This window comes from Marmota monax, unplaced genomic scaffold (assembly GCF_021218885.2).
Source record: "Marmota monax isolate L192 unplaced genomic scaffold, Marmota_monax_Labrador192_F-V1.1 WCK01_AAM20220418_F8-fsc00009, whole genome shotgun sequence".
Classification (NCBI taxonomy): domain Eukaryota; kingdom Metazoa; phylum Chordata; class Mammalia; order Rodentia; family Sciuridae; genus Marmota; species Marmota monax.
In genome coordinates, this window is record NW_026694710.1 from 23903052 (window position 1) to 23908863 (window position 5812).

Here is a 5812-nt window from a genome sequence, read left to right on the forward strand (position 1 = left end):
TGCAGTGTTGCCTTAAAATTTCCTTTGTCATAATACTTAGTGCATCGATTTTAAATTCAGCCTCAAAGTCTCAGGACATGGTGAAATGTAGATAAGTTCTTTGCCAGAATGCATCATGGATAACATCTAGTCCAATTCCAAATAGAGTTCTCATTCCCCTCTAAAATCTCATGAGCACAGTCTTTATTGTCCACATTCCTATCAGTTTTCTGGGCTTCTGTGCTCCCAACAGAATCACCCATTAAACTCTGATTATAAAATTTTAAGCCTTCTCTATCCTTCATCTCCAAACTTATCCAAACTCCTCACACAAACCAGCTCCAAATGCTTCTGAACCACGTGCTCGGATAATATCATAGCAATGACCCCATTTCTCAGAATCAATTTTTGTGTTAGTTGACTTTTCTTTGCTGTAACCAAAATACCTGACAAGAATAACTTAGAAGAGCCAAAAGTTTATTTTGAGCTCCTAGTTTCAGAGCTCTCAGTTTATTGTTGATCAAATCCATTGCTTTGGGCCTGAGGTGAAGAAGAGCATCCTGGCAGAAGAATGTGGCATAGGAAAGCTACTCAGCTCATGGAAGCCAGGAAGTAGAGAGGGAGGAGCCGGTCATACTCTTAGAGACCTTCAGCCACATCCCACCTGCTGCAGTTACCATAATACCCAGTTAGTCCTTTCAAATTATTAATCCAGCAAAAGAACTGTTCCAATGATTAGTTAAACCTCTCATCATCAAATAATTTCACCCCTGAACATTCCTGCATGAACACAGGGACTTGGTGGACACTTCTATCCAAACCATAACAGCCTTCGACCACAGTTCTAGCATCTCTGTAATTAGGTTCACCGCCTTTTCTGAGCTTCTAAGAACAGAGTATTAGAATCATCTTCTGAATCCCTTGCTAAGATATTAAATCTTATAAAATGGGAGCATGCCCCATGTCAACAGAATCTTTTTTATGCAGTTTATATTCCATCTCCTTGATTCAAGACCTTTCAGAGTCTATTTCCAAGATGATTCTTAAGATCCTGCTGATGTACGCTAGCCAATCTCAAACTTTTGGGGGACATATTGTCCATCTGGTTCCTTAGAAGACTTATCACTTCCCCATTGGGACATGCTGAGATGTGGGATTAATTAGTGGTCTGATGGCAAGAGGGGAAGTGAGAAAATACAGAGGGCCCCAGTGTTGTCTTGTAGGGCATCCACACCATCATAAGCAGCCAACCCCTCTACCTTCCTGCAAGGAAGATGGGCCACTCTGCAGGTTTTAAGTTTTGAGGGAAATTCAAAGTTCTTGGTAACATCCATTTGGATATTTCTAGTCTCAAACTCAAAGATACCCTTCTGTCCTTATCATTGTCCTGACTTCAGCATAGGAGACTCACCCAAGCCGAAGTCTGACTTTCCCTGAAGTTCTGCCACAGTGTGGCTGGTCTTCAGCTTGACCTGACTTCCAGTTGCAGAGATAGAAGCCCCTGAACTGCCAAGGAAGCTCTGGTCTCACGCTGGGCTTGGACTGGCGACTCACTGGTCTGGGCACTCTCCCTTCCTCCCATCAACAGAGTTGACAACAGCCACCGATCGCAGACTCACCACTTATCCTCTGCCTCTCCTCTTAGTCAGTTTGGGCTGCTATAATAAAAATACTACCAACTGGTGGCTTAGACTAGAAAGTCCAAGATCAAGATGCTGGATCAAGTCCCATTCCGTTCCTGGTGAGGACCCTCTTCGTGGTTTGCAGATGGGCACCTTCTGGTAGCATCCTCACATGGCAGGAAGATCATCCCTCTGGTGTCTCTTCTTAGTAGGACACAAATCCTACAATGAAGCTTCACCCTCATGACCTCACCTAACCCCAACAACCTCCCAAAGGCTCTGTCTCCTGATGCCATTGGTGGGGTTTGGGCTTCAGTGTATGAACTGGGAGGGATCCAAACGCTCAGTCCATAGCCCTCCTTGAGCTTCAGACACTGCCCAGGAGGGTGCCTGCCCTTCCACCTATGTATTGCCCCAGTGAAGACAGGTAAGGTCCTTATCAACGGTGCATCTACACCATGCCAGGGGCCCCCACGACCAATGAGGGGGTCCTATTGTCACCAGGTACTAGGTCCTGTTCCTCCCCAGCATCTATTTCTTAGGACAACTCCTGGTACCTGATGTGTTGTATCGGGCTCCCCAAGACCAGAGCTGGAGACAAGGGCCCATGAGTAATCAAGATGCAGAGGGAGAACTTCCAGGTGGAACTGGGAAGGGAGCAAGGGAAGCCAGACAGAGCAGAGCAAGTGGCAAAGCTGAGGGCCAGCTACAGCCTGGCCATAGCCACATGCCGGGGAAGTACTGGACTGTCTAGTTTTAAAGCAAGGTGCACGAAACGTTGTACCTACAAGTTAATAGAAGCTGGCTGCAGACAGACTCCAGCCGGCACCGGATCGGGGTGTGGCTCCTCAGATATATTCCCAAAGGCTAAAGGCAGGAGCTCCCACTCACCGCCACTCTGGCAGGGATCAAAGGCAGGGAGGGAGCAGGCGGTGGCCAGGTAGGGGCTTGAGGACCAAGAGCTGATGGACCAAGGGCCACCTAGGGGAAGCCAGGCATGAAGAAGACGGGGCTGACCCTGCACCCACTGTGATGTCCCAGGATGACACCAGCTGAGAGTAGGGAGGGAGGACTTGGGACAGGAGGATGGTTCCCTGAAAGCCCCACCCACCCCTTGGTCTCAGGAAGGAAAACAGTTCCTACCTTCATCACTGGTGTATGACAGAGTTACAGGAGAAGGGCAGTGTCACTCACTCGGTGTTTGTGTCCCCTCAACTCCATGTGTTAAGGTCGTAACCCCTAAAGTGATGGTGTTAGAACAGGGGGCTTTGGGAGATGGGGTCCTGGAGTCCTGGGGTGGGATCAGAGTCCTAGTAAGGGGAGCCGGGAGCCAACCTGGGAGGGCCTGGCTGGAAGTCCACCACTGCAGAACAGGGTCCTCGCCAGGACCCACCCACGGGGACACTTGCTTTCGTCCCTCCAGCCTCCAGAAATTTTCTCAAGAACTGAAGTCTGTGTTCTCTGAGCCAGCCTGTCCACGGGACTTTGCTCTGTTCGCCCGAACCGACCAAGACAGACCACCCGATGTCTGAGCACTGGCTGGCACTTCTGTCTCCTGTCATCTAACAATCCAGCTGTCCCCATAAGATCTACGATAACTTTCAAATATTGGGTTAAAAACAGATTGAGGAGAAATAAGGGTGGGAGCAGTCAAAGATAAGAAGGGTAAAATTGGTCCACAGAAGTTGGACAGTGATGTCAGGAAACTTGGCAGAGCTGGGCCCCAGATTGTGTCCTGCCTGTCTGGCAGCCAGTGCCACGGACACGTGACTGCAGGTCCTGAGAGGTAAAACTAAGCCAGTTGTTCAGCCCCCTGGACGCGGCTGGCGGTAACAACCCTTTTGGATGCTGGAGCACAGAGAGGCATCTCTGTGGGCCTTCTGAACATGACACTGGGAGCAGAGAGCAGTGTCCTCAACAATGCCATCCGGTAACTGCAGTGGCCTGGCTCCTACAGTAGTCCTGAACGCAGCAACTGGTCGCCCTGCAGTGGACGTTCAGCAGTACTCTTCCGGGGGATGGGGGTGATTCAGAGTGTCTGGGAGAAGAGCGAGACCCTGCTCCAGGACCTTCTCATCACACTCAGTTCTTCCCCCTGAGCCTCTGATACTACCCGGGTGGGCATGAGGGCTGCAGTGCTATTTATGTTGCCATGACACCCCCACCGCACCATGTCTAGCCCTCCAGGTGGGTCCGCAGTGACCCTCCTGCCGACCCTGGAGGCATTACTCTCCATTTCAGTGGGGGCCAAGAGGCCTGTGGTGATAGGAACATGGTTAGTCTCCCCCGAAGCTCATGGGGAGGCTTGGTCTGCAGTGTGGCAGGAGCGGGGCTTGGGGAGGTGACTGAGGTTCAGGGCAGAGCTCTCTGGAGGATATAATGCCCGGCTCTCTTCAGTGTGCTCTCACGCTAGCAGGATTGGATTCACTGTCACGAGAGCACCTTGTCATAGAGTGAGGCTGCTCCACCTTTGAGTTTTGTCTCTGCCACACGATCCGCTTGCCAGTTGTCCACCGTGAGTTAAAGTAATTGCTGGCCGTCACCCAGATGAAACCCCTGATCTTGGACTTCCAGAACCGTGAACCAAGTTGAACATTTATTCTTTCTACATCATCGAGTCTCAGGCATTCTGTTATAGCAACAGAAAGTGAACTAAAGCAAGGCTTGAGTAACTCGCCCCACTTTCTCAACCAGCAAGAGGCGGCTCTGGTCAGGAGGGCCTGACTCCAAAGCTGTGGTCCTTCCCACTCCATCCCCTTCGGTGCTGCTCCCTCAGGTGCTACCCCTTCAGGTGAGCAGGCCAGTAAGGGAAGAGAAGAGGGTTTCACTAATCCTACAAAATGGCGGCTGAGCCACTTTCAATGGGACGTAAGGGCCTACTCTCGCTCATTTGTGGTCCTTGGGAGCCACAGAGCAGCCTGTTCTTCGTGCTGGAGGGCAACCAGGATGCATTTGCCTTTTTTTGTGGCTCCAGTTTTCTAAACCCAAAGCCCTGATTGACTGGGCGGCTGCCAGACACATCTGGCACAGAGGAAAGCCAACAGAGTCAGTCATCCAGGTGTTGGGGAGGCACAGCCAACGGGTCACCCGCGGTCAGCGGGGGGGCCTTCTGATTGGCCCCTGCCTGCCCCCCTTATCTGTGGAGCCTTCCTCCCAAGGCCAGGCAGTGAGGGGGAGGGGGAGGGGGAGGCCGAGGGACTGGGCCAAACATTTGGAAACGCTTGCCTTGCAAAGACTCAGCCAAGAAAGGAGAGATGCAAACATTTCTTCTACCCACACAGTTCAGGAGAGCTTAGCTCGGAATTTCCTGATTGTTATGCTTAATTAAGATAAAGTGTCGCACAGCGTGTGCAGAAGAACTTTCATTTGGTCTGCTGAGGTAAGACCATGGGCCCCTGGCACCAGGAAAGTGGTAGAAATCATGGAGGCTCCAGATTTTAGACAGATGTGGACACAGCCCAGAGAGGGAAAACGACCTGCACAGGATCACAGAGTGGCCATGCTGGGACTTGAGTCGGGGCCTCAGGAAACACTAATTCTGTTCTTGTCCTCTGTACTCAAAATGTCCTGGCTCTCAGAATGGAAGGGGCCTCCTTGACACAGTGTAGAGGCTGAGCTGGAGGAGGGAAACAGAGTGCAAGGCCTTGTTCAGCCAGTCACACTGTCTGAAGACTGCTGGCCCTTCAATCCCAGGAAGCACCATGGTTTTGCACATGGACTGTTGTTAGTTCAGGTTCAAAGCCAGTCAGTTCGCCTACCTTCCTTGGCTGGGAAACATCGCCATGAGTAATCCTGTCTGTGGTCCTCCAGTGTGTGACAGATGAGGAAACCGAGGCATACAAAGAATGTGTGACCCAGCCCTGGGGGACGAGCCAGGCGTTCATCCCCTCCCTCCTTCCCTGGGGCACCTGCAAGGATTTTTAGCAAAGAAGCATGATACTGTGCAAGCCAGGAATCCACAGGAAGCACAATTCCACCCAAAGAGCCCGTGGAGGCTAGTTGTAATGAAAGGACCATTCATAGAGCTGTGGGGGGGTCGAGGAAACTGGGTGAAGATGTGGAGGCCCCAGGACTAGCGACGTGGGACTCAAGAGACAGGGGTCAGTGGTGGTACTGGAGGCCAGTAGTGGGGACAGGGGCTACCTGCGTGCCAGCCACATCTGGAAGGGTCTCCCTGGAGGGCTGTGAATTACCACCAGGGCATCAGGAAA